Below are 17,295 nucleotides of genomic sequence, written 5' to 3'. Positions count from 1 at the left end.
GAAATCTCAAATACTTAGAAACTAAACAACCTACTTCCAAATAAACTATGGATCCAAGAGGAAGTCTGAATGCAAATCAACATTTGTGGGATGCACTATAGCAATGCTGAGAAGAAAATTTACGCCATTAATGCTTTCATTAGACAAGAGGAAAATTTTCAAGTCAATAACCTAAGCTCTCACCTTCAGAAACTGGAAAAAGAACCTGACTGGTGTGACTCAGTTGGGCGCCATTCCACAAAGCAAAAGAGAACTTTTGAGAACTGATAAGTAAGCAGGGTCAAAGTTTTATGCAATAAAAAAACCAACTGCATGTCTATACACTAACAATAAACACATGGAAACCAAAATTAAAAATACAGTGCCACTCATAATCACAAAAGAAGAAAAGAGAAATATTTAGGTGAAAATCCAGGAAAACATTCAGGATTTGTGTGCTAAAAGCTACACAACACAGATCAAAGAAATCCAAGATGATGTACATGAATGGAGAGACATACTCCATTCAGGGCTTGAACCACTTAACATAGCAAAGATATTAGTTTTCCCTAAACTGATACACAGTTTTAATAAAATTTCTATGAAATTGCCAGCAACATTTTCTTCAGCTATAGGTAAGATTATGCTAAAGTGTACATGAAAAATCAGAGGCACCATTCTGAACAAGAAGAACAAATTGAGGGTTACCCTACCCAAAGGGAAGGCGCACTGTGCAGTTATAGTAGTGAAGACCATGGGAGGTTGGCAGAGGATGGTTCAGTGGGGCAGAATAGAGAGTCCCAAGGAGGCCTGCACAGAACGTGGCCGCCGATTGTGACGGAGGTGCCCAAGGAATTCAATGGACGAAGGAGAAGGAGCCATTTCAACAAATAGTGCTGGAGTAACCGCGAGCAAAAGAAATGAACCTAAAGCTACATACCTCCTATAGTGTAAAAAATTAAAATGAATCACAGACTTAAATGTCAATGTAAAACAGTAAAACTTTTAGAAAATAAAAAAGGAGAAAAATCTGCAAGACCCAGAGCTGGGCTAGACGAAACTAAAAGCAAAACGAAAATTGACTAACTGGGCTTCATGAAAATTGAAAACATTTGTTAGGGAAATATCTTGGTAAAAGGATGAAAAGACAAACTAAACTGGAAGAAAATACGTTTAAATAATTCTAATATTTGACATCCGATTACTCATATCTAGAATTTATAAATACCTATCAAAACTTATGAAATTGTCTCTAGGCTTGGTATTCTTGAGTCAACAATATGCATACAGTACAGTGTGTAATATATTTAAGGACAGAGCTGGATGGGTTTTTACACTCGTGTATTTATTTGAGACTGTAACCCTGAGTGAGATATAAAGTATTCCCAGGAGTGTCTTGTATTCCTTCCAGGTAAGTCTCTGACCTCCATAAACATGGAATGCTCAGCCTGTTCTAGTGTGTTACAGGACTGGAATCATACCGTGCACACTCTTTTTCTGGTTTCCCTCACGCACGACGCCTGGTGGATTTGCCCATGTCTTTGTGTCCGTGTGCACCTCACTCACTTGGTTGGTAGGTAGTATTCCATTGTGTGAATGTACCAGAACTTCTTTATCCATTTCACACGTGATGGATATCTGGGCTTTCCTCCCTTAACTGTGGTAAATTCAGCACCCTTCAGTGTTTTGTCTGTTTTTCTTTAATATTGCTCACTTAAAAAAAAAAAAAAGATCCAGAACAACAAACCTGCCCTTTTCTGAGCACAGATGACCAACTTTCTGATGTCAGAAGATTAAGTCAACTGATCAGTCAAAACACACAAGGAGAGGAAGTGGAAGCAGTAGAAGCAGTGTGTGATCGAGGCTTTGCAGTCTTTGGGAACATTGGGGGGGGGCTCTCGGGGCTTGTCTCTGAGCTGTAAGCTTCCCTAGGCAAGGGGCAGCAGGCAGCAGTAGAAGGCCCCTGGCTCCCTGAGGTTCTGAGTATCTGGGTGGGGCTTAGGCTCCTTGGCCTTCTGCCTGGTGCCCAGAGGCAACCAAAATGAGAGCTGAGAGAGCCAGAAGCCACAGGGTTGTTTTCCCAAGACTTAAAGAATTATGTCATCCATCTAACCTCATCCCTCCTCCCTCAGGACCCTCGGCAAGATCTTCCCATGACAGCGGCAGAGGAAAGAGAGAGGAGAAGGTAGAGCCACCCAGTAAGCTAGAGAAGCTGGGGATGGACCTCCGACAATAGTTGATATGGAGCTACAAAGGGAAATCAGATGGGTAAACTGAGTGATGTTTGAGAAGGCATTGGGGCTACAAAGCTGAATGTTTATATGAATATAATCAAGGCAAGGGGAAAGATTTGGAAGAGAGACACCCGGGAAAACTCCAAGGAAGCCACAAGACCTTGATGAGAATGGCCGATCTGGTAATGACTGGGTGTGCTGTGGGGTTGGTGTTTATCCCAGACAAAGCCAGTGCTTTCCTGAGGTCTGGTGACAATTTGGGACACATGACTTGGGGGGAAGGGTAAGATGAAAGAGGCTGTAAGTCAGGAGACCTTGGTTAGCCTTAATCTGGTGGTCCTCTGTTCTCCAGCTGTGGGCAGCCCTCTGTCCCCAGGGCCTACAGAGTCTCTGCCTGTGAATGACAGCTGGACCAGCCCAGCTCTGTTTGCCCTTCCTGGGCCCAGGGTTGCTAAGGTGCTGATGTCTTCTCGGAGACCTTGTCAGTACACACTGAGCCAGCCCCACTCCCCTACCTCCATTGCTTTTGAACTATACCCAACCCTTTAGAAGTTTTGCTTTGGTTCCTAAACTCTGACTGCAGAAGGGAGGAAGTCAATACAGGGTCAAATCCTCATAAAACTTCTCATATTACAGGGAATGGACTTGGTCAATGATTTTAAACAATTTATTTTGAAGCACAAAGTTATACCTTGGAAAGACCCATTGGTTCCAACATCCTCAAACAAGGCTAGTTTTAGATGCTGATGGGGGTCACTAACAGCAGGCAGCTATGACTGTCACACCCAGCCTGGCAGTTCAAGGGTTGAATGTGGTCATCCAGCCTTTGGAAGATCCTTTAAAAAGTCACACTGTAAGGTGCTGTCACCATGCAGATAACCACTACAGACCGAAGGGGTCAAGGCAAAACTCAGTCATCCTCGTGCTCCGTCAACATCCGTGTGACTTCATTTCCTTGGGGTGCATCCCTTAGGCTCTGAGTCACTGCACCTTGAGTGGTGCAGCTCAAGTGAGCTGTCTGTGCACAAACTGCCACATAACCAGGAAGGGATCTGCTGATGAAGAGGTCCTGGTGCTCTGGAGAATGCGTCAAAAAAGTAACATTTCTAGCCACTTTTATTTCAAATATGTATGTGCCATTGTGTCAGTAGTTCAATAAATATTGACTATTCTCTCTACATTCCTAAACATTGATCAAAACATTGCTTAAAAAATGTCTGATTGAGAAAGTTGTGTACAGAGTACATCTTAAATTCAGCCTGTGCTATATTATCTAATCTAGGAGAAGAGGACCAAGGTGTCTAATTAGACTCACTCTGCAGAGCTCACTGGAATCCACATGGATGAACTGCTACCCAGGAAGGAGATCGCCACACAAACCACTATCAGCCCAGACCTCAGGCCACCCGACTTGAGAGTGGACCCCACCCTGTCATCAGCTGCCTGTTCCCATGGTTCCTGTGGCAGGACATCTAGATAACTTGGTGACAGGTTCATGACCACTAGATGCAAGATAGACTGTCAGATACCACACCGGGACCGTGGAACCAGAATGCAGGTGTGTGTAAGGTTGGTGTAATGAAAGGAAGGCAGACTGGCTTTCCCCAAAGTGCCTGATGACAATGAATGGTCCATTCTTTCCTCCTCTTCCTGTCGCCGTGGTGACTTCCATCCATGAAGAGCTCCAAGCCCTCGTGTGTGTGGAGGGTGTACAGTGGGTGAGGAAGGCCCAGCCTCTGTCCTGGGAAGCAGCTGCATCCAGAATTCAAAGACACAGCTCATGGGGCCAAGTTTGCCCTCTGGCTATTTCTTCATCATTCCCCCCACACCCACCAGTTGCCCCTGAAATTTGACTGACTATTTCAAGGAGGCTGATATTCTGGTTGAAAGGGAGAAAGGGAGAGAGGGTTGTTCTCTATTTTCAAAATAAAGAACTTGAGCCTCTTCACTTCCCCAAACCAGGCTTTCCCTGCAGGCACATTTTCTGGCAGAGGCTGCCGAGAACAGCAAGCTCATCTCAAATCACATCTCAATGTTCTTCCCAGAGATAAGAGATGAAGAGACTGTTGGACGGGTGATGCTCCATTGTGACACATTCCAGAGAGCTCTGGTGTACCAGGGCTGTTCTGAGTGTACCCCAAGACTGGCCTGGGAGGGTCAGTGTCCTCCTGTCTGTGCCAGGGCCTAGATGTCTGTGCCCCTGTGGAGCCCCTGCCCTCTGCAGAGACGGTGTTGAGCGCACAGCAGTGCATCCTTTCTGAGGCCAAAACTGAAACAACAGCAACAAAGTAAAACCCCCTTTCTGAACCACAACTCTGCTTGGGGTGTCACTTTTGAGAATATACTTCTCCATTCCTTGAATGGTTACCTTTGTGTCTCTGGTCCTGCTATTTATGTGCTCTGAGGATTTTCTGGAAATTCCTTTTCCAAGAAATGAGCTAGCACCTCGGGGGACCGTGTTTACTGAATGTCTTAGGAGACTGCAGACGCTTCCAGACATTTCTGATGAGACTTGTGGACCCATGTGTCTTGTCACCAGTTACTTGGACAAAACACCTCTCACCTCAAAACCTCGTGGCCCAGCCCCCAGTCTTTCAAATTCTCTGCCTGGCCCCCAGCACCGCGGCTGCAGCTGTGGTCTGAGGATGGGGCTCCCACCAGCAGCTGAGACCTGGAGATGCGCAAAGGGAGCTGGGTCCAGTCTCCTCCGCCCAGGACACCTCCCGGGGAAGGCTTTTTTCTCCCAGGCCTGCCCCTGAGTCACAAAACAAGCCCCTTCTCCACTTCTGAATAACCACCCCTTAAAAAAAGATGTGTCCTGAGGCCCAGTTGAGGAAATGGGTGTCAGGCTGTCACTATGTGGTCGTGGTCCTCGGTGGTGTCCCGGCCCAGGGCAAGTTGTGGTTCAAAGGAAGAAAGGGGCCTGATGGCCAAATCGGCTGAGCCCTGGCTCCTGTGGTCCTGAGAAGTGATTAACACTGGCTGAGCTTCAGTTTCTTCATCTGTGAAACAGGCTGCTTGGGGGATGGAGGTGACACATGATCACATATGATGGAATCGATAGGTCGTTGCAACTATTGATGATGTCATTGTGATCATCATTATTGTCACTGCCATCGGTGTTGGTAAGCATTAAAGATCTTTGAAAAATAGCTCCTGGGCTATAAATTGTAATTGCCGACAAAAATCTTACTGGGCCAAAGTAAAATTAGGTCTACATTTTTCAGGCACTGGGTCCGACTTCAGAGAATTTTAGATGCTGCACACGATTACAAGCCTGGATCCTGGACGGCCCGCTGTGCGCATGCGCACATGTGCGCACCCGATGCTCCCCGCCTGCAGACCAGAGCCAGACCGCGCCTGCAGCTCCACGGGTTGGAAGTAGCAGGGCTGGTTTTTAAATGTTCTCTTTTCAAGGGTCACAGCCTCAGATTATCCATCATTTGACTCCCAGTAAATTTCAGAGTTTGAAAACACACACAATGAAAATTTTAGATTTTAGCCTGAATAATATCTTTTTAAAAACTTTAAATGCTCAGAATTCTATCTGGGAGTGAATAATTAATTTTGAAAACAACATAAACAAATTTTCTTGCTAAGAACATTAAACTAAAACCAGAACTTCTGTGGAAGTGTTAAGATCAGTGACCAGAAGTTTTCTTTTGTCTATTCTTTAGATCGTGTCTTCTATTTTAGATCTGGGAACTAAAATGATCCAGAAAAGGTAATTTTTTCAAAAGCAACCACACTCAAAGAAATCTCAAATGATAAGACTGATCTAGCAGCAAAGCCATTAAACACTGTTAACCGGCCGACCCGGCCGACGACGACTTGCTGAGTCCCGGCAGTGCGGGTGGGTGTGTCTGTGAACCTTCCTAGGTGCGTCAGTGTCACAACTCCCCGCCGTGTAACGTGTTTTCTTCGTTTGTAGAGTTTAATTTTAAATGCTCTGAACCACAGATATAAACAATAACAGAAGCACTGTGAATATGCGACCCCGTTTAGGGGCTGAAAATGAGGAACATAAAAAGATATGCTGTCCCCAGAAGAGGTGAGGGTGGCTTAGTTAGTAAACACAATACAAGGGAAAGAATAGGTGACTGAGAAAGTAGAGAAAATATTTATATAAATACATGTTTACATATGTGAATATATTCATATTAACAAGAAGGACTCATTTGTAAAGCAACTTGCTGTCTACAAGTTTACAAGCCCTTTCGTCTGCCTCATCTGCCCAACTCAAATGGGGTTATTTTATTTACAATCAACTAAGTGAGAATCTGTGTCCGAATGAGAAAAATTCTCATTTAAGGAGTGAAGTTATGCTTTAAATTCTCTTTTAATGGAAATAAAGTTTTCAAGACCTTTGTGTCTGATATGGGAGAGTGAACTCTTACCAAAGCAATGTTTGTGCGTATAACAATCACACACCCTGGTGCGACTGGGGGCACCAGGGGGCACTGAAGGCCCTGAAGGCACTGGGGGGCGGAAGCACCGGTGGATTCTGCAGGAGAGCCAGCCGTGGGAGGGAAAGCATGGCGCAGGTACTGGGATTAGCAGATACAGATTCTAACTCGGCTCAGTCATGTAAAGGAAAAGGGAAAGTTATGAAATCTCGTGAGAGGAATAGAAACTATTAAAAGAGTAACAAATAAAATTCCAAACTAAAAAATAAAATACCAGAAATAAAAAATTTACTCTGTTTATCAGCAGGGTGGGGATGACATACGGAAGAGTCTGTGAATCTGAAAATGGACCAAATGAAATGACGCATTCTAAACAACAGTGGGGAAAGATGGGCGAGAAAAAATGAACAGTTTCAGGAACTGGTGTAAAGTTATAAAATGTCTGACATATGAGAAATTGCAGTTTTATAGAGAAATTACACAAGAGAAGGAATGGGGCAGCAAAGATTCCCAAATATGATGAAAGGTATAAAATTTCAGATTCAAGAATCTCATCAAACCCCAACCAGAGTAAACGTACAGAAATTCATAGCTAGGGACATCAGTTATACTGCCAAATTCAAAAGTAAGAAAAACAGCCAGATAAAAATGACAGGTTACATTAAACACTGGGAAAAGTCGGCTGACTTCTCGTTGGAAACAATGGAGACCAGAAAGTAGTGAAATGGTATCTTCAAAAGGCTGTACGAAAAAAATGTCAGCCCAGAATTCTAGACACAGAGAAAATATCCTTCAGGAGTGAAAGCAAAATGAAGACATTTAAGACAGTAAGAGAATTCATCACCCATAAAAACTCACTATAAGAAATAAAAAGGAAATTCTTCAGACTGAAGAAAAATGACACCACTGGAAACGGTGAATTTGAAGATCAATTTTTAAAAGAATATTTTCTCTTCATTTATTTAAAATATGCATGATTATTTATTTTTATTGTACTTTTTCCCATTACCATTTAGTCCCCTTATGTCCCTCATCACCCTCCCCCACAATCACCACACTGTCATCCAGGAGCCCTTTTCCTTTTTGCTCCATCCTCCATCCCCTGTCCTCCCCGCCCTTAGCTGTCATCCACTCTATCTATGAGTCTGTCTCTATAAAATATGATTGTTTAAAACAAAATATGCTGTGCTGTCTTGCATGTAGATGTAATGCATGCAATGAGATGCATGTGTGCATGTAGATGTAATGAGAATTATACTAAAAAGAACGGTTGGGGGTAAATTGATCTATATGATTATGAGGTTTCCACATGTTACGTGAAGTGGCACAGTCTTAACGCTCATAGATTGAAAAGGAAAAGAAACGCATTACCTATAGGCAATCAGTAAAAAGATTCAAAGAAGTACAGCTAAAGAGCCAAGATATAAATCAATTCTAAAATATATTAAAATAATCTTAAAAAGAAGGCAGGAAAGGAAGAAGCAAAAAACAAAAATTGGAGGCTATAAACATTCAAACAGTAAAATGAAGACCTACCTCCAAATGTATCAATAATTACATTAAATGATAATGAATAAAAATCTTCAATTAAAAGTAGAGATTGTCAGAATGGATAAAAAAGCTTTCTATAGGAAATAGACTTGAAACAGATATGTTCGAGAATGAGTGTTGTTACCGTGGAAACAGCAGTAAATGCTGGGGTAGCTATATCAACATCAGACGAAGTTAACTTCCAGATAGAGAGTGCTACAGACCTAGAGTGTCTTGTGCTAATGTGCATCAATTCATCAAACAGACATAAGTATAAAGGTGGCGGGGTCTAATAACAGAGCTGCAAAATATATGAAGAAAAAATGGCAGAGTTAAAAGGAGAAGCAGACAATTTCACATTCATAGTGAGAAGTGTTAACACCTTCCTTCTCAGTCATTGCTAGAAAAATGAGGCCCACAGCCTGTGGAGTCGTCACACAGATGACCTGCATGAAGTCGTCACCCTCTGGACTCACCGGTTATGACCCAGCAAAGGCAGAATACACATGTTCCTCAGCTGCCGACAAAGTGTTTGTCAGGAGAAATCATATGCTAAGTCATAAACATATCTTGATACGTTTTAGCAGAAAGGGCGGGTAGAGGAGACCGGCCATTTAAAACAAGTTCGAGTGTGCAAACTGCAGCCATGGCTCTTGGCCTTCTCCAGAGAGCACAGACTTCGCTTCCCGAACGAGAAGACAAGACCAGGTCAGGGATTTCACAGTTTCATGGATAAAACAAAGTTAAAGACAATGTAATTTAAAGCCATCCTACTGACTTCATTAAATGTACTACAGATTCTGCCCTGGCTGGTGTGGCTCAGTGGATTGAGTGCAGGCCTGCGAACCAGAGAGTCACCGGTTTGATTCCCAGTTGGGGCACATGCCAGGGTTGTGCAGGGTTGTGGGCCAGGTCCCCGGTTGGGGGGGCATGAAGGGCAACCACACACTGATGTTTCTCTCTCTCTCTTTCTCCCTCCCTTCTCCTCTCTAAAAATAAATAAATAAAAATATTTTTTAAAATGAATACAAACTGTAAAGGCAGGGGGACACTGAGAAAACATGACCACTAAATTATCTTCTTCATGGGCCCATGGGGTCAGGGTGGGGAGATGTCATGAACCATAGCAAAAGGTCATATGTTGATTTCCAATATGTTGATTTCCACCCCCAGACTGACAAAAGTATATGTAGTCTAATGGTTTCAGTTCAGCCAAATGCCTCTTCAGTAAAATTAATGTTGAGGGAATAATAAATAGATTGCTGTAGTAAAGGTCAAGGTCAAGGACAAGGACAAGGAGGTAAAGGGAAGGAGAAAATTCATGTGTCAAGCATCTTGGGCAGTTTTCAGTTTGTGGAACCTAAAACTGTGCAGGGGGCACTTAAAACATGTCTGTTGATTAGAGAAAGGGGCCCTGGGTTTCTAGTTTGAAATCAAGGGTATAGTGCTAAGTACAGTGTAGGTGCTCAATAAACACTTCTCATGCTGAACCGGAAGCCTGAATCGGGCCTTGCCAGCTACCCTTAGTCCTGAACTCTGTTTCCTAAACTATGTATGTTTCTCTAGTGGGCACTTCAGACATAAACGTCAACTTACCTTATCACTAGAGCATAAGGAATACGTTAGCGACTGGAGCTTCAGAAATGTGACCTTCCTCCAAGACCATGACTAGAAGAGCGCGGACTGCGCAAGGCGGTGCCTCCTGACCCAAGGCCAGCGTCCTCAGCCACAGTCGTCAGCCTCCGCCGCAGGCTGCACCGTGCTGTCTGCCTGTGTTTGGCTTTGGACCCCCCATCCCCGCTTCCCTTGTGCCTCCATGGTGCTTTTTTGCTTCCTCTGATGTTTAAACTTTCTTCTTCCTCACACAATTCCCTTTGGCATTTGTTTGAGGAGTGTACAGTCACTGAGTTCTTTCCCTCACTTAGCCTGCATCCACATCTTCTGTCCCCCACCCCTCGCTGACCCTCTTCTAGGCTCACCGTGATCATAGCAGTGACACTGGGTCCCAGAGGTCAGCGGTACCCTCTGTTCCAGATCCCACCTCCACGGGGTCAGCCTGGTTTTCATCACATGCCTAACTCAACACGGAACTCAAACTCTGAGAATACCAAGGGGCATCCCCTTTCCCAAACTGTTGGTGACTTTACAGATGACATTGAGAACACCAAGGAAAAGGTTAACCACACATACTCCAAAGCCAAAACAAATTCCTGAGGACATAACTTTCTACTTTCCCCCAATTTTTTCTCGTTTGAGACCTCATTCCTGACCCACCTCCTCTGGAATGTCCATCCTCACCCAGGAAAATTGAGCTTGTACTCTCTTACATGAAGTAGCTTCTCTATTCCTCTGTAGCCCAGGGGCCTTGACTCTTACCTCAGGGAGCCCCTCAAAACACCTGCCCAGCAAAGTCGAGTCATCCATAAAATCTTCCTTGAAATATTACCTCCACCTTCGCCATTGATGCAGTACTCATGTTGTATTAGGCAAAGAACTCAGCACTTACAACTATCATTACAACGACCTCATGAGTTAGGTAATATAGCTATTTCCACTTACTGGGTGAGAACACTACGTTCTGCAAATCACTTGGCAGCCACCAGAGTCCACTCCGCTGCATTTCTCTGACCTCCATCAAGTGGGCCCTTGTTGCAGCTGCCAAGCTGTTGGTACCTCCCCAGTGGATCCCCTGTGTTCCCAATAGTAGTTGCCCAGGTGCTCACCAGGTTCTTAATCCAAGGCCACACGGCCTCTGTGGCTCCTACGAAACAGTTTCCTCAGTGCGCCCTGTCTTTGCAAGCAGCCGTTCTGCTCCGCCCTGTCTTTGCTGAGGCCAGCATTCCTCAGCAGAGAGCAGCAGCCGTCATCTGCACCTGTGGTGCGGGATCCGGAGGTCTCATTAAATCCTCTTCTCAAAGCCGGTGGAGGGGGGCAGGTTCCTTTAGTACCCAGAGCCCCCTCCTCAGTTCTGCCCACCCAGCTTTACAACCCACAGCATCTTTGACTCGATCCCTGCACCCACCCCCACCTCTTCTCTGCACACGTGGGGAACAGCCTGCTGTGTCAGCATGCTTTTGGCACAGTGCTGTCAGGACTTAGAGTGACCATCACTTGGAAATGACTGGAAAGCCAGTGGGAACACCACTCAGGGCCCATGCCCCGTTGACTCCATAATCACAGAATGAGACCTCTGGGGACCCTTTATGTAGAAGTACCGGGAAGCGTAACGGCAAGACTGCAGAGAGGAGAGCCAGACCCAGGGCAGTTCCCTGGTCCATTGTTCACGTGGAAACTAACGGCAGTGTATGAACAAGCAAAAACAGGCTCCAAAACTTCAGTCGTGTACGATTTTTCAGCAGTCTGGCATAATACCCACAATCTGCTCCCAGGAGAGGAGCAGGGGATTTTGTGCTGCTACTTCCTCCTCTAACTCATGAGCCGTGAGGCCTGTGGGCACCTCTGCAGGGCCACAGGGGACCACGCACTCCTCAGGCGCCGAGGGCTCCAGGGTGGGGTGTGTGGTCTTTGATTGTGTGGCCCAAGGCAGGCTGGGGCATCTCCTTACCTGTATAACTCAGTTGAGGAGTTCCCTCATAAGTCTCCAGGAACAAGAATGTTCAGAAGAGTAAAGTCTCGCTCGCCTGGCTGCATACATCTTCACCAGGAACCGCACAGCCAGACTCCTCTGCAAACAAATCCCAGCCAGCGCTGGGGTGTCCCGAGTTTAAGGCAAGCTCCTGGTCTGGCTGGGGCTTGATGAAAACTGTTCACTGACGAGCAGAGTCACACCTCTGAAGTGGATGGTCCCAGGATATATAATGTGAAAGGGCTTGTAGACTGCAGTCAAGAATAACTTCCTATGAAGAAAGCGAAATGCAAGGCAATGTGTGCTGTAGAGAAGCCGCAAGCGTGCACAGAACAATGCGTTTTGAGCAACAGAAACTGATTCCTGACGTGTCCTCAGAGCAGCAGGAGTGACAGGGAGCTGCTCTCAGAGGAAGAAGACTTTTCACTGCTGACACTTTCCTGTCTTGAATTTTGAACCATTACACTGCATTACCATTTTCAGAAAATTTAGTTATGATTCACATACCATACAACTCAGTGGTTTAAAGTGCTCTGTGCAGTGGCTTTACGTGAACACACAGGGTTGTACAACCATCACCACTGTCTAGTTCTGAGACATTGGCATAACCCCCAAAAGACACCTGGCGCCCTCAAGAAGTCATTCCCGTCCCCTCGCCTCCAGCTCCTGACAACCTTTACTCTGGTTTCTGTGTCCGGATCTGCTGGGCTGGGCATTTCATATAAGTGGAACCATGAATTATGTGGCCTGCGAGACTGGCTTCTTTCACTTAGCACAATGTTTTCCAGGTTCAGTCCATGTGGTAGCATGTGTCATTGCTTTATTCTGTTTTTATGGCTGACTAACGCTTTATTATTGCGTTTTTACCTGTATTGCTCTATGGACATCTGGGTTCTTTTGGCCTATTGACTATTATAAATAATGCTGTTGTGAACATACATGTATGAGGTTTTGTGTGGACATGTTTACAATGCTCTCAGATATCTAAGCATCTGAGGAGTGGAATTGCTGGGTCATATGGTAACTCTATGCCTAACATTTTGAAGAACTGCCAAATGCTTTTTCAAAGTGGCTGCACTTGTTTTGTATTCCTACCATCAATGTATTGTGGGGTCAGATTCTTTATATTCTTAAGAATATCTTTTTCTTTAATTATTTTAATCATCCCATGGGTATAAAGGGGTATTTCATTGTGGATTATTTTAAAGCATTTGTGCTTTATTTATTTACTTTTTTAAGCCTCACCTCAGGACATGCTTATTAATTTGAGAGAGGGGGAAGGGAGGAAGAGAAACATCAATCAGTTGTCCCTCGTACATATCCTGAACAGGGACTGAACCTGCAACCCAGGCATGTGCCCTGACCAGGAATTGAACCTGGGACTTTTTGGTTAACAGGACAACGCTCCAACCAACTGATCTATATAGGCCAGGGCTCATTGTGGTTTTGATTTGCATTTATCTAATGACTAATGATGGTCAACCTCTTTTCATTGTCTTATCGGCTGTGTATCTTCTTTGGAGAAATGTCTGTTCACATCTCTCATCCATCTTTAAATTGGAATATTTGTCCTTTTATTGTTATGCTATAAAAATTCTTTATATATTCTGGACTAGACTATTGTCAGATATACACTTTGTAAATATTTTTCCAATTTAGTGAACTGTCTTCTCATTTTTATGATAATAATGTCCTTTGAAGTACAAAAGTTTTTAGTTTTTATGAAGTTAAATTTATCTCTTTTTTTTAGTTTCTTGTGCATTTGGTCTCACATCTTAGAAATCACTGCCTAATCAAGGTCACAAAGACTTATGCTTTTTTCTAAAAATTGTGGAGTTTTATCTATTACATTAGGTCTTTGATCTGTTTGAGGTTCATTTTTGTGTACGGTGTGGGATGTTCTAACTTCATTCTTCTGCATGTGGATATCCAGTTGCCCCGGCACCATCCGTTGGAAAGACTGCTCTTTTCACACTAAGCTGTCTTAGAACCCTTTTTGAGTTCTACACACATAGGGGATTACTTTTAGACTATCGATTACATTCCACTGATCTATACATCTACCCTTATGCCAGTACCACACTGTCTTGATTACCATAGCTTTGTACTGTTTCCAAATCAGCAAGTGTGCGTTCTTTAACTCTGTTCTTTTCGAGATTATTTTGACTACTCTGAGTCCATTGCATTTCCATATGAATTTCAGAGTCAACTTGTCATTTCCCCAGAGAGGCCACTGGGTCTTTGTAACGATTGCATTGACTGCAGATCAGTTTGGAAAGTGTCCCCATCCTAACGATATTGTCTTATGATCCACAAAGAATGTCTTTCTATTTATTTGGTTGTCTTTAGTTTCTTTCAACAATGTTTTGCAGTTAGAGAGTATATGTTTTATACTTATTGACTTAAATTTACGCCTAAATTTAAGGAATAAATTCCTAAAGTATCTTATTCTTTGTAATGCCATTATAAGTACAATTACTTGCTTTATAAGTACCGTGTGCTAACTGATTGCGCCACTGGAGCTCTGAGTTACTTTCTTAATTTAATTTTTAGATTGTTCCTTGCTAATGTATATAAATACAATTGATCTCTTTAATATTGATCTTGTATCTGGCAATCTTCCTAACCCCCTTCATTAGTTCTAACAGTTTTTTAGTGGGTTCCTTGGGATTTTCCATATATAAGATTAAAGATGATTTTACTTCTTTGTTTTCAATTTGGATGACTTTTAATTTCTTTTTCTTGAGTAAGTGCCCTTGCTAGAACCTCCGTACAAAGTTGAATAGAAATAGTAAGAGTGGATTATTTCTGTCTTATTGTTGATCTCAGGCAGAAAGCTCTCAGTCTTCCATCCTTACGTATGGTGTTTGTTGTTGACTTTTCAGAAATGCCCTTTAACAGGTTGAGAGACTTCCCTTCTACTCCTACTTTCAGTGTGTGTGTGTGTGTGTTTAAAATGAAAGGGTTGGGGATATTGTCAAATGTTTTTCTGGTCTAGTGAAATGATTGTGTGGTTTTGTCCTTTATTAATACGTTGCATTATTGATGCTCATATGTAGAACCATCCTCTTGGCCATGGTGTATAATTGTTTTTCTATGTTTCTGGATTCAGTTTGCTAGTATTTGGTTGAGGATCTCTGCATGTTTAGTCATAGAAATATTGGTCTGTAGGTTTCTTTTCTTGTGATGTCTTTGCCTGGTTTTGTTATCAGAGTAATAGGTGTCTTACAGAATAATTTGGGAAATAGTTTACTTCTTTTATGTTTTGAAGGCTTTGTCAAGGATTTATGTGCACCTTCCTTTATACACTTGGTAGAATTCACCAGTGAAGACATCTTCAGCTTATTGGAATGTGTAGTTTAATGTTTTTCATAAATTTTGAGGTATTTACAGACATTATTTCTTAACTACTTTTCCTGCCCCTTCTGGGACTCCCCGTTATGTGTGTGTTGGTAGACTTGATGGAGATTTACAGATCTCCGAGGCTTTGTTCATGTTTCTTCCTCATTTTTCTTTCTGTTTTTAGTTCGGATGTCTAAATGGACGTCTCTGCCAGTTCATTGATTCTTCCACCTGATCAGCTCTGCTGTTGAGCCCTTCTCATGAATTTTCCATTTTTGTTATTATACTTTTCAACTCCATAATTTTTTAAGTGAGGCATTTTTTCTTATACTTTTGGTTTTTAGGCATTGTTTCCTTTAGCTCTGTGAATGAAATGTAAAGATTTTTGTCTAAAGTCTTCTGGGCTTCCTCAGGAACCATTTCTATTGATTCCTTTTTTCCTTTGCCTGGACCATACTTTCTTATTTCTTTACATGTCTTGTATTTTTTTTGGTTGACACTGGACATTTTAAGTAACGTAATGTGGCAGCTCTGGAAATTAGATTCTCCCCTGCACTCTCCAGGGTTTGTTGGTGTTGCTCTTTGTTGTTTGTACAGTGACATTTCTGATGTAATTCCGTAAAGTCTGTACTCTTCGACCTGTGTTGCTGCTGAAGTCTCTACTTGCCTAGCTCTGAGGCCTTGCTGAGGTACTCAGTGTTCTTCACACTCATCCAGCAGTTGACACCTCTGCCTTAGTCTGCTGTTAGTGCAGAAGACCAAGGTAGCCAGAGGTGAGAGCTAAAGTCCTTTGGGGTGTTTTTTTTCTGAGCTATACACACAGCTCTGGACAGATGCTAAGACTGACTTACTCATCATGCCCGTGGCATCTAGGTTCCCCTAAATATGTCAGAGCTTTTCAAAACCCCTAGGAACATCCCATTGCTCTGTTTTCACTTTAAATTTTTTTGGTTAGCCTATTGTTTGCCTCAGTTGTTTTCCAGCTTACATGAAGTTAAACAATTGCTTCGAAATGTTTTTGACAAATGCACTAGAGGAAATGGCTTTTCACACTGGGTAGATTCCAAGTCAGATTAAATAAGGACAGACTTGTGAGTGAGTTGTCCAGAAAAATCACCAGACTCCGTGATTGTTGGTTTGCAAGGTCACCGTGGAGCTAGGGAGAGGGCAATGGGCATGGGGCAAGATAAAAGGCCACAGGGCTCACTGTTCTTAGTGCAGTTCAACTGTTTTGCTTAAGGAAACATTTCCCAGGTGGCTGCAAGCCTTTGGTTAGTTTCCAGAGTTTTGGAAAAATTGATCCTACCTGTTTCTTATTAGTTTATCTTTGCTTTTATACAGGATGGATTTTTCAAAGGTTCTTACTCCACAATTCTTATTGATGTCACCAGATTGCATTATCTTTTCAAATGTTGCATTATAAATTAAATTTTAGAATTTTAAAGGCACAAGTGCCAAATAACCTTAAAAAGCTGCCTGGCCCATATAAACAAACTCCTGTGGATTTAAGAGAGTCAAACAACCTATGCACCTTGGTGACCTATGTTCTTCTGGTGCTCTCATGGACCCTATTGCCTCAGCAGTAGCCCGAGACTTTCTCACCCCTCTGCATGCCCACCCCGTAGCACCCAGCCTGCAGAATGCCTCTGCTCAGCTGCGAGTTATCAACCACTGTAGATAGTAAAATGTCAGGATTTAACATATGCATGTAACAAGACATTCAAGAACATTTCAGAGGCAGGCCCATTCATTAGAAGGGCACTTTCCTAATTGCTGTCAGGCTTGGACTTTTCTATCCCCTGTGCAACGGCATTGATGTTGAAGGGGTGGGGGTGGGTGAGGGATAATGATGCTTACTCTTGGGGAGCTGGACACTGAGGAAGCCATCAGGGTTTACCATCTAACCCCGTGTCCACATTTTCTAGTTGTTTCTTTGCTTTGATGCACATTTGCTGTTCTGGGTATAAAGTGTTACCCAGGAGCAGCCTGGCAACACTCTCAAACCTGCCTGTTAAGATCTCCCAGTCCCTGCATGTGTCCTTTCTTGGAGAACATCCAGCCTGCCAAAATACTGCATTGATTAATTATTAATCAATTGTGTTCCACATTTTTAATAAATTCCTATAGACTATATCACCTATACACATTTTTTACTGAGCTAAGGAAAACCTGCCCTGACTGGTGTGGCTCAGTTGGTTGGGCAGCATCCCACAGATTG

This window comes from Artibeus jamaicensis, unplaced genomic scaffold, assembly GCF_021234435.1.
Source record: "Artibeus jamaicensis isolate MK-2021 breed Jamaican fruit bat unplaced genomic scaffold, CSHL_Jam_final contig_384, whole genome shotgun sequence".
Taxonomy (NCBI): Eukaryota; Metazoa; Chordata; class Mammalia; order Chiroptera; family Phyllostomidae; genus Artibeus; species Artibeus jamaicensis.
This window is presented reverse-complemented; position numbering follows the sequence as displayed.